Raw genomic sequence first — 12,202 nt, 5'->3', positions numbered from 1 at the left:
AGGGGCAGAGTCTATGTAAATATGAGATCCAATCACCATCTAAAATTTACAGTCAATAGAAGCTCCTGTACAATGGAAGCAATAGCATTTTGTTGCAGTTGAATATTTTAAAATAAGACCTATGTTGATACATTAAGCAGGAATACACAGTATAGATTTCTGAGATGACCCAATCTTCATTCACCTAGTGTTTTTAAAAACCAGGTGTACTGTGATTTCCAATAAACAAACATCACTCTATTTGTCAGTGTTTTTCAACATTTCTTCATGTTAAGATCAGTTTAGGGAATAAAAAAAATCCAAGCAACCATTTGGCACAGTATTTGCAATGCTGTTGGTGTGCATTTGTAAATAAGAGGTAGTTGGCAGGAATATGGTGGACAGATGGCATTTTAACTACAATAATGAAAATTGGTGGGGGCTGGTGTATGATGACTGCTGTACATTTTTATAATAGTACACTTTATTTTATTCAGATTCTGTTGCAGAGTAAATGTCTCAAAGGACCAGGGTATGAATGCTGTATTTTATCCATATACCTGTATAGACAATAGAAATTCTCATCCAAAGCATAATATTCTTGATTAACTACATAATATACTTAACTGGACTCACCTATAAGTTAGTGTCTGTGATCTTTTTAGTTCCTTCAGTAAAATTATTGTAATATATGCTATTTCCTAGCTATCAACTGTGGGTTATCACTAAATAAGCAAAACAATTTTGTCAATCATTAATATCCTTTAAGATGGATGAAACACCCTTGCTTTCAATGTTCATCATGATAATTTGCAAGCAGCAAGAAGCGAACAGTATATATGTTATAAAATATTGTATGGTGGTGAGTACAAGATTCAACTAACTCTTGAAAATTGCTCAAAATTTGAGATTACTGGCTTTTAATCAATCAAGGGTATCTGTTTTACTGCTAAAATTGTCTACAAAGGTTACTAATGCTGTTTCAGTGTCACTTTGTAGAAATATGTATGTGTTGAATGCTGCAAAGAAACTCAATAATCAAAAACCTCTTTGACCAAGGTTTCAGTCACTCCTCCTAATATATCCTTCTTTGGCTTATTTCATTTCTGTGAAGCACCTTGGGATGCTTTTCAATAGTAAAGGCGCTAAATAAATTCAAGTTATTGTTATTGTATCAGCATTAAAATTCCATTGCTGTGTTGAATTAATACAATCTCCAGCTGAAAACTTTCTTACAGTCTATTTCATTTTTTCAGAAAACACACAAAATTCACCCAGAACAGGACTAATGCCTGTTAAGCGAAGGGCCATATGTCATTTGCTTCTTGGTTATGTTCCAGCTTTTGGTAAAGTTTTCTGTTCCAAAGATGCTGTGCCAACAGCATGTGCTACACATACATCACCTTCGTCCAAAGTATGTGAGCTTTGTAGTTCTTTATTGATGCACCCAATAACTATGTTGACATCTAACTACAAGGCTCCTATTGCCAACAGTCTTGTTTTAAAATATTTTCATTGGAGCTCCTGGACAGCATTGTCATCACGCTATGGCTGTCATTGTCCAAGGAGGGTGTCTTTAACAGACCAGAAAGAGGTTGATGAGATACCCCCCTAATGTGAGGCAGGCAGCTACAATTAGCAAATAGTTTATCAATACACCTGTACGGAAGTAAAGCCAAAGTAGAAACATTTTATACCACCAGTCGATCTTCCATGGCGTTGCACACGGGGAGTCAAGAGCAAGGACAGTTCTCAGGTGAAGTGGGGTTAGACAGTGGGAGACAATTAGACCAGGGCCAAGGGATGACAGTGGAGCCTAAATTCGATAGCACCCGATATCTGGCATGAAATAATTGGCACATTGGGCTCGCGTGTTAGAAGAGACCCGAGGACCATCCTAAATCCATCCTTGGGCCTCACTGGAATAAATCTAGCAAGCTGTGGGTGCCAATTGCAAGTCCTCACACATCTCGCTGGCCTGGGAACTTGGAATTTTGCTTGGATCAGATGCCAAGCCAGCCAACAGGTAAGCCCAACAAGTGGGTGGGCAAACAGGAAGGGGAGTGAGCACTCGAGCGGGAGCGGCCCAAAGCATTAATGTGAAAGTAGGAAGAAGACTCCTAGTAAAAAAAAACTTACCTGCTGGTTTCTTTGGTGGCCTTCAGTGGTCCCTTTAAGTGGATGTGGGACAATCAGGTGATATATAAAAGCAATTGCTAACTTTGAGGTGCTTTATCCTCGAGAAGGACATAACTTTAGTTGGTCCCATTAAAGCAGAAGATATGATACAGACTTAGAAACAAAGCTGTACCCAATAAATTGGCAGCTGAAGCTCCACTTTGCCACCTGGAGTGGGGAGGAGGGTAGCAGACACGGGTCAAAACCATCAACTCCAGCCACAAACACGGAGAACAAACAACCCAAGAGGGAAACTTTAAGACAAAAATGCTTCCTGAAAATCTTCTATTAAATTTAAATTCTCCCACCAAATCACTCACGGGGGATGAGAGGAAATCCATTGCTACCACAGGCCATTTCACCCAGTAGGATGCCGTAAGTACAACAGGTAGAATGCAGGACAGAGAAAAACACAAATACGGAGGGAAAATTCAAAAAATCTACTAATTTCTCTTATAGCCACATCACCTACAAAGAATTATTTCAAAAACATGGAGAAAACTATTAACACAAAGTATTGAAAGTATACAAATGGAGAGAAAACATACACATTTTATTTAGTTTAAAGATAAAGAAATTCACAGATTTCACAGCGAAAGCTTCTTACCAGCTGAAGATTACAGAAAGAATAGAACAGTTGCACAAAATTAGTGGAAACTACCTACACCTCAACAATTATATAGTGGATCTCCCGTAGCATTATTCACTGAAAGTTGGAGCATACGGCCTCTCCTTTACCTGCCTGTCATCTTCCAGTTGATGTTTCTGTACATGTGTCAGTTTCACTTCTGCTTCGGAGTGGGCCTTTGGCGTAGCGGTAGCATCCCTGCCGCTGGGCCAGAAGGCGTAGGGTTTCGAACCCCGCTCCAGACAGTCCCGGCAAGTGGAGTCAGAGCTCCGGCTCTAAATTCTGGGTTGACATCCAGCGGGATACTTGCATCCGTGGGTGTGGGTGTGGGTGGCCCCCCCCCTCGTATGGGTTGTGGGAGCCCGTAAAACCCTCCCGCCATAGGACTAACCACCCTAATGGCTGGTACGAAGATGGTTACGGTCACGGAAGGAGCATTAATCGCGGCCAGAAATCCTTCCACCACTTCATACAGTTCCCCAAAGGGAACAGTATGAAGACACATACGACGACGACTTCTGCTTCTCTGTCCTGCTTCTCTGTCTTTTCTGTTGACCTTTTCTTGTCTCTATAATTTTCTGCTTCTGTTTTTCCTTTCTACCTTTGCAACCTTAGCTTCATAATTTAACCCTTTAAGGCCTGGTGTCATTCTGGTGAATCTGCGCTGTACCCCTTCCAAGGCCAATATATCCTCCCTGAGCAGGCCAGGCAGCATCCGTGGAGAGAGAAACAGGGTTAACGTTTCAGGTCTGGGACCCTTCATCAGAACAGCCCAGACCTGAAACGTTAACCCTGTTTCTCTCTCCACGGATGCTGCCTGGCCTGCTGAGTATTTCCAGCATTTTCTGTTGTTATTTCAGATTTCCAGCATCCGCAGTATTTTGCTAGTATATCCTCCCTGAGGTTCGGTGCCCAAAACTGAACGCAGTACTCCAGATGAGGTCTTATGAAAGCTCTGTACAATTGAAGAATCACTTCCTCACTTTTGAATTCCAACCTTCATGAGATATAAGCCAGCTTTTTGATTTCTTTTTGTGCTTGTGCACTAGCTTTTAGTGTTTTGTGTACTTGGACACCCAAATCCCTTTGCTCCACCACAGTTCCTAACTTTTCACCATTAAGAAAATAATGCGATTTGCCTATTTTGGATCCAAAGCAGATGACCTCGGGGACCGTCCCCAAAGGTCCCCGGCTGCGGCCTCCTGCCACTGGTTTTCTTGCCAGGCAGTCGGTCAGCCTGTCAATTTGCCCAGCTGCTGGCCAGGAAACAGAAGAAAAAAATTATAATGAGGTCCTGCCAATAAAGTCAGCAGGACCTCCGCGTCCCCGGCCTTGCCGGGTTTTCCCCACGCTTCCTCCCCCCACCCAACCGCCTCCCTGTAAATATCAGGGCCAGTGTGTTGACTCTTAATGCCTTTTGGCAAATAGAGATGGGCTGTGCCAGTGACACCCACATCCTGAGAACACACTGTAAAAACTGAGTCAATGGCATTATTGTTTGGCAATATGCAGAGATAAGCAACATGAGCATTTCTAATCATTACACTTACGTCTGTTCTGATGTGATAGAGAAATGTAGAGATTAAATGGAGGAAGCTGGCAAAGGAACAAAAAGAGAAAGAAAAGCAGTAACTACTCCAAAAAAAGGAAATGGAAGCAGAGAATCCAGAAGTGGCCACTGAGGAACAGGAAGTGGAAGAAGAGGAGGAACACCCACCCAATGATCTACATTCCTACTTAACCAAATGCCATATTGTGTGGTTTCTACTCAAAGCCAGCAACATTCTGGTTGTCTATGGAAAGTTTTAATTATCATAACAAATTGAGGCTTGAACAAATAGATTCCTAAGGTCTAAGATGCTCATCAAGTAAATATTTAGATATTTGAAAAGGCCTTGGAGAAGGTGCAGAGGAGATTTACTAGGATTATACCAGAGATGAGGGATTCAGTTATGTGGAGAGACTGGGGTTGTTCTCCTTAGAACAGAGAAGGTTAAGGGGAGATTTGACAGAGGTGTTCAAAATTATGAAGGGTTTTCACAGAGTAAATAAGAAGAAACTGTTTCCATTGGCAGGCGGTTCAGTAACCAGAGGACACAGATTTACAATAATTGGCAATAATTCTCTTTCAAAGAGCCAGCACAGGCATGATGGGCTGAATGGCCTCCTTCTGTGCTGTAAGATTCTATGATTCCCCACATTGAACTCCATTTGCCATAGGTTTGCACACACACTTACTCTGTTTGCACCCCTTTGTAACTTCCTGCTCTCTTGCAAACACAAGCTACTGTGCCTTTAAAGTAGTGTCATCTGCAAATCCAATTTTAAAAAGCGTTACCTGAGGATTATTAAGCATTAAGTTAAGGGCTGTTACGTAACATTAGGTGCTGACTTATCGTGCTCAATTAGTCATGTAACATTCTACAGCACCACCTACAAGTTCAGTGTCATTGGAATCATCAAACCACTCATCAGCCCAGAATTCACTGTGTAAGAATTCGCAATAATTTACAGTTCTGAAGATCAATTTTTTTTGATGAAAGAATCCCTGGGCGTAGTGCTTTTAAATTTCCAGGGATAAAAATGGCTGTCGCACCACATGGCCGAAGACAAAAGGGGCTTGGAATGCAGCTTTCTGTGTCTGGAAGGTTCAATGAAGACAAAGGACAATGCTTTGTTTACAAAGCAATTGAATGCTATTAGCATTTGTTTGTATATCGAGTGGATACATCTAAACTGCAGAAGAGACTTTTGTATCTTGAATGGGATCGTTTAAGAATTGAATGGGTCTAAATCACTTAGCATTCTGGACAATAGAGCAGTTGTATTTCCCTTTTGTTTCAGCCCAGGGAGCTCCGGAAGACACATTAACCCAGTCTAACCACTTTGAGTTAGCCAATCACAGCTTTCTCTTGTGTATTGGACCCTTTGGGTGGGGAATTTTGCACACAGCCCTTGCAAGGCAGAACGGCAGGGGCCTCACCAGGTATAAAGATAGCGGCTGAGAAGCTATCTCGCTCTCTTACTTCGCTGGACCACAGGTGAGCAGAGTGTTCTGACTCCTCAGCAAAGCAACCTAGTTAAGGAGTTTGGGGGATGGTGATTTAAGGGAATTGCTAAGATTGTTTAAATAACATTGTAGCCATTGTATCCCTCGTTTTCGCCATCTGCAACCCCGTTATATAGTTTTACTGTAATTACTGTGTTCGTGTGGTATAGTTTGATATTTTGATTATAGTTTCTTTTAGTTAACAAAACTTGATTTTTTTCTCTCATCCAAACTACGTGTCTGTTTTAATATCAATAATTATAAGCCCTGCAGTCAGAACTGGAAGGTGGGGTAGCGATTCGAAACTGCTGTTTTAAAATTGGTTTTATTGGAATTGGTCTGATGTGCAGGCAAAGGCTGTAAGACCAGGAAAATTACTTTAAACCAGTTTAAAGAAGCCCCAACCCTTACAACTGCAACGGTGATATTAGTGACGAACACCACTAGTTAGACCCATTGTGCTCCCTGATCCTCCAATGTCAAATATATGCCAAAATTTGCTGGAAAACTCATTTGAATACACCACAGAGAACACAACGATGAGTCAGAAGTGGCGGCGCCAATGTCCAATACAGATCCAAGATACCGGGGATTGTGTCCGTTTTTGTAAATAGTCATTTAGGAATACTTAAGAAGTTTTTCTCCTAGCCACACACATCAAATATTACTATATACCATGAAAATTAAGTCTTTCACAGCTTAAAAAAAAACTGTTACTGGAATTTCAGAGATAATTCAACATGTGGATTCAGTAGTTTTTCCTTACGACTGAAATTTTATATTGCAGGTAAAAAGGACACCCACCCCAAGCCAACAAGATCCTCTTTAAACATGCTCCAATGACGTCACTGGGACCTGATTTGCAATTTTTACCCGAAGTTTGAGTGGGGGAGCGGTGTTGGCCACTCGGCCAAACTAGCTGGGAACAGGATCTAGAGCCAGAGCCAAAGACAAAAGAGGTAAGTTTATAACGTCTCTTTAGTTTCCTTGTGGGCTAGGAGGAGCAGGAGTGCTTCCCCCACTCCCCCAGTTGAGATTTTCCTCCCAAAGCACTTACCATGTGCTCGGGATATTTCCCGAGGCCCCGGCAGCGGCCACCTACCACTTGATTTTAACAGCCAGGCAGCCAATTCCCCCCGACTTCCCGGCCGTTTTGAAGTCGGTAAGCCACATGTTAATGAGGCCTGGCTGTTAAAATCGGTTGAGCCTCGATGTCACTGTTCCCATATGGGGCGGTCGTTCACTTTGCTGCATTCCTGCTCGGGATTTAAAATTGAACCCTTGTGTTAGTCTGAACTCCCAACAACACTAAACCAGTTGCAAAAACCAAACTATGCTTACTAACTTCACAAAGTAGTAATTATAGAGAAAAAAACTCTTGTCAATCTAAATGCCACATTCTTCTGACATCACACTTCACTGGTATCTTGCAGCTTGAGACTGATCTCTCGCTACTCAGCTCAAACTTATACTATCTTAACTTACACAATAGCCCAACTGCCACAGAGGGAAAAAAATTATCCAGCAAACAGTTAATCCGATTGCCTTTGTAAAAAATTACCTATTACCAGCTCAAAACTGATCCAAGTAAACAAGTTTAAACAGCTAGTGCTAAACAGGTACGTGGTGCTGTGATAAGCTTTTACAGTGTTAAAAGTAATGTAATGTTAGATCCAATGTATACAGGAGTAGTGAATGAGTTAGCGTACACACGTAAAATACTGGGTGCCTGGCCAACAATACTATCTCCTTATATCTAAAAGCAATTGAATTGTGCACACCATTCGTTAGTTAGTTATAATTTATAGTAAATGTGTATACAAAAGTGAAAAATAATCAAGGTTTTCTTTAGAAGCGTACCTCAGTATTTACGAAGCCTAGTTGAGGTGGGCTTATCTTTCCCTTCACCCTCCTATATTTTGTCTGCTTTCTGGCCAGGTCCCGCCCATGCAATAATTTCTATTGCCTGTAGTTTAAAATCTTGTTTGAAGTTTTTTTTCAATTATCGTACCTCCCCTTCCTCAACCTGTAGGGCATTGAAAATCAATCTACACTAGCTCCTCGCATTGTTCATAAACATCCTCCTCCCCCTTCCCAGGAAGAGAAGTCAAACCCCACACTTACGCCAAATATATGTTGTTGCACGCCCCCTCCCCAGAGCTTTTCTGCTGCTTCCCAACCCACATTATGGGCTGTTAGTGATCTAAGCTGTTGATGACTGGCCACTGATCTGCTTGCCGCCACACTCTAGCACAAGCTACTCCAGATAAGTTCAATCTAAGTAAAAAGTGAGATTTCTCAAGAACTACCCCATACAAACGAGCAGATCTCCTTTGGCATTGCTCATAGTGAATTGGAGGATACACTGGGGCTGATTTTCATCCTCGCCACCTGGGCGGTAATCTGGCAGGGCAGATCACCCACATGCTATCAAACCTGCCCAAGTTTGATTCCTTTGAAATCAATGGAATTAAAATTGGGCGGGTACTACAGGAAACTCTTTTTTATCCAGCACCGAAGGGACTGGCGTGGTGCCGGTTGATCAAAAAGTCCGGATTACAGAGAGGTATACTTACCAAGGTACGAGAGCCCCGTACACGGCACTTGTGCAGGAGTCCCGGTTACACGACCACAGATCCAGGAGTCCCTGTTGCACGGCCACAGGTACAGGAACCCCAGTTACACGGCCACAGATCCAGGAACCCCGGTTACACAGCCACTAATATATAGTAATGTGAGAAGTCACACAACACCAGGTTATAGTCCAACAGCTTTATTTGAAATCACAAGCTTTCGGAGCGCTGCTCCTTCGTCAGGTAAAGTGAAGAGATGCATATAGGCACAGCATATATAGTCAGAGAACACTGCCAGATGATTACAGGTAATCTTTCTAACTGCCCTTTATCCCACCTCGGCAGAGAGATAATCACAGCAATCAAAGGTATGGATGGTGTCCAAACAGGTCAGTCAGGAAAACATTACATCAAAGAACAATGGGGTGGGGTCACCAGGGGTCAAATATTGCAGATGCTGGGGTCTGTATGAAAAACAAAAAACAAAGAACAATAAAAAAAAATTTTTTTTTGCTGGAAATCACAGCAGGTCCGGCCGCAACTGTGTAGAGAGAACAAGCCAATGACGACTCGAGTCTGGATGACTCTACGTCAGGTGGGGTTACATGTAGCGTGACATGAACCCAAGATCCCGGTTGAGGCCGTCCTCATGAGCGCGGAACTTGGCTATCAGTTTCTGCTCGACGATTCTGCGTTGTCGTGTGTCTCGAAGGCCGCCTTGGAGAATGCTTACCCGAAGATCGGAGGCTGAATGTCCTTGACTGCTGAAGTGTTCCCCGACTGGGAGGGAACACTCCTGCCTGGCGATTGTTGTGTGGTGTCCGTTCATCCGTTGTCGCAGTGTCTGCATGGTCTCGCCGATGTACCATGCTCCGGGGCATCCTTTCCTGCAATGTATGAGGTAGACAACGTTGGCCGAGTCACATGAGTATGTACCATGTACGTGGTGGGTGGTGTCCTCACGTGTGATGATGGTATCTGTGTTGATGATCTGGCATGTCTTGCAGAGGTTGCCATGGCAGGGTTGTGTGGTGTCGTGTTCGCTGTTCTCCTGAAAGCTGGGTAATTTGCTGCGAACGATGGTCTGTTTGAGGTTAGGCGGCTGTTTGAAGGCGAGTAGTGGTGGCATGGGGATGGCCTTAGCGAGGTGTTCGTCGTCATCGATGACATGTTGAAGGCTGCGAAGAACATGGCGTAGTTTCTCCGCTCCGGGGAAGTACTGGACGATGAAGGGTACTCTGTTGGTTGTATCCCGTGTTTGTCTTCTGAGGAGGTCTATGCGATTTTTCGCTGTGGCCCGTCGGAACTGTCGATCGACGAGTCAAGCGTCATATCCCGTTCTTACGAGGGCGTCTTTCAACGTCTGTAGGTGTCCATCGCGTTCCTCGTCTGAGCAGATCCTGTGTATTCGCAGGGCTTGTTCATAGGGGATGGCTTTTTTAACGTGGTTAGGGTGGAAGCTGGAGAAGTGGAGCATCGTGAGGTTGTCCGTGGGCTTGCGGTAGAGTGAAGTGCTGAGGTGTCCGTCTTTGATGGAGATTCGTGTGTCCAAGAATGAAACCGATTCTGAGGAGCAGTCCATGGTGAGTTTGATGGTGGGATGGGACTTGTTGATGTTATCGTGTAGTCTTTTCAGTGATTCTTCGCCGTGGGTCCATAGGAAGAAAATGTCATCGATGTATCTGGTGTATAGCGTTGGTTGGAGATCCTGTGAAACCTGATGTCTGTGTCTATATGCGCGATCTTCTTGGAGATCCTCTTCACTTTGAGCCGGCAGTTTGTGGTGTCGATAGTTTGTCGTTGGCTTGTTCTCTCTACACAGATCCAGCAAAAAAAAATTCTTTTTTTATTGTTCTTTGTTTGTTTTTTGTTTTTCATACAGACCCCAGCATCTGCAACATTTGACCCCTGGTGACCCCACCTCATTGTTCTTTGATGTAATGTTTTCCTGACTGACCTGTTTGGACACCATCCACACCTTTGATTGCTGTGATTATCTCTCTGCCGAGGTGGGATAAAGGGCAGTTAGAAAGATTACCTGTAATCATCTGGCAGTGTTCTCTGACTATATATGCTGTGCCTATATGCATCTCTTCACTTCACCTGACGAAGGAGCAGCGCTCCGAAAGCTTGTGATTTCAAATAAAGCTGTTGCACTATAACCTGGTGTTGTGTGACTTCTCACATTTGTCCACCCCAGTCCAACACCGGCATCTCCACATCAATATATACTAAAACTTACCTGAACCTACTCCTGAATTTTGCCGGTTAAGAGAGATTTTCAGTTAGGTGCCGGTTAAAAGAGAGTTTCCTGTATATTGCTATATACCCATCAGCAAGTGGCTGCCTAACACACCACATGTTCTATGTAAGTAAATCAGAACATACAGGTTCTGAAAGAAGAATACAGTTGAAACATCAGGATAAAATGTCTGTTCTAAAGTGCAGAAGAATTAAGTATTAGGAATGTTATTAATTTTTGTCAAATATACTTTATTTTCTGTTTCATAAATTACAATCCAGTTAGCAGTTGGCAAATCAGCAAGTCTTTCATAATTTCACCAAATGTAACATAAACACATCTAATGGGCACCTCTGGTAAACACTGAAATCAGATCATTGGCTTTTCGGATTGCAAGCCTGAACATGCCCTGCATAAATAAAATAACTGAAGGAGTTTTGCATTATGTGACTCTTGTGCACAAATCATCATAGCAGATGCTGAGATTAGACTCTAGATTTGATCCTTTGAACAATGCCAGTGGGACTAATTTACGCAGACAGGCCCAAATGCAGAGCAGTCAAGAGGAAGGCAGAACAGAACTCATGGGTCACTGCTACTTCAATTAATTTGGCTGCACTCCTATCACAGACCAGTAGAAAACAACACAGTAGATAGCACTGTACTGAATTACTTCTTTTAAAGCTTCAGATGTTCTTAACGCCTGTATGTTTAAAATCTGATCACGGGGGCCATTTTAACTTCTGTCCAAAATGGCTGTGAAATCGGCAGAGGGGCCTCATCAGCATAACTAAGGCAAATTGTCAAGTGCTCAATGAGCACTAGCGTGCAGCTCGCCACACAGGGGGTGGGAAATCCAGTAGCTCCATGGATAAGCTGATCCAGAACACAGCTGTAAGAAGGGGAGGGGGACCCATAGCCAGCAATATTTTTGTGGAGCTAGGTAGAGCATTTATGTTCCTCCTGGCCGCACAAAAATTACCCCATAAAAAGTTCAAGGATGTTTCTGGGGCAACCTCCAATAGTCCCTTTAAGGACCACTGGTTAGGCGGCTCACAGCGTGGTCCTAATTACTTGCTGTAGCTGCATGCTAACTTTTAGTGTTTCATGTACAAGGACACCCAGATCCCTCTGTACTGCAGCATTTTGTAATCGCTCTCCATTTAAATAATTTTATTTTTTATTTTTCCTACCAAATAGGATAACCTCATATTTTCCCACATTATACTCCATCTGCCAATTTTTTGCCCACTCACTTAGCCTATCTATATCCCTTTGCAGATTCTTTGTGTCCTCTTCACAACTTGCTTTCCCACCTATCTTAGTATCATCAGCAAATTTGGCTAAATTACACTCGGTCCCTTCATCCAAGTCATTAATATAGATTGTAAATAGTTGAGGCCCCAGCACTGATCCCTGTGGCACCACACTAGTTATAGTTTGCCAACCAGAAAATGACCCATTTATCCCGACTCTCTGTTTTCTGTTAGTTAGCCAATCCTATATCCATGCTAATATATTGCCCCCAACCCCGTGAGCTCTTATCTTGTGCA

At 43.0% G+C, this 12,202-nt stretch overlaps 1 protein-coding gene across 2 annotated transcripts in view; it reads right to left on the bottom strand.

The window, feature by feature from the left end:
- stxbp5l (syntaxin binding protein 5L) overlaps window positions 1–12,202 on the bottom strand; it is a 583,450-nt gene that overhangs the window by 249,039 nt on the left and 322,209 nt on the right. The window lies entirely within an intron of this gene.

The sequence above is a fragment of the Somniosus microcephalus genome, chromosome 14 (assembly GCF_052327205.1).
Source record: "Somniosus microcephalus isolate GS21.2 chromosome 14, FLI_Smic_1.0, whole genome shotgun sequence".
NCBI lineage: Eukaryota > Metazoa > Chordata > Chondrichthyes > Squaliformes > Somniosidae > Somniosus > Somniosus microcephalus.
Note: the sequence above shows the minus strand (reverse complement) of the source record. Positions and strands in the feature narration are given on the sequence as shown.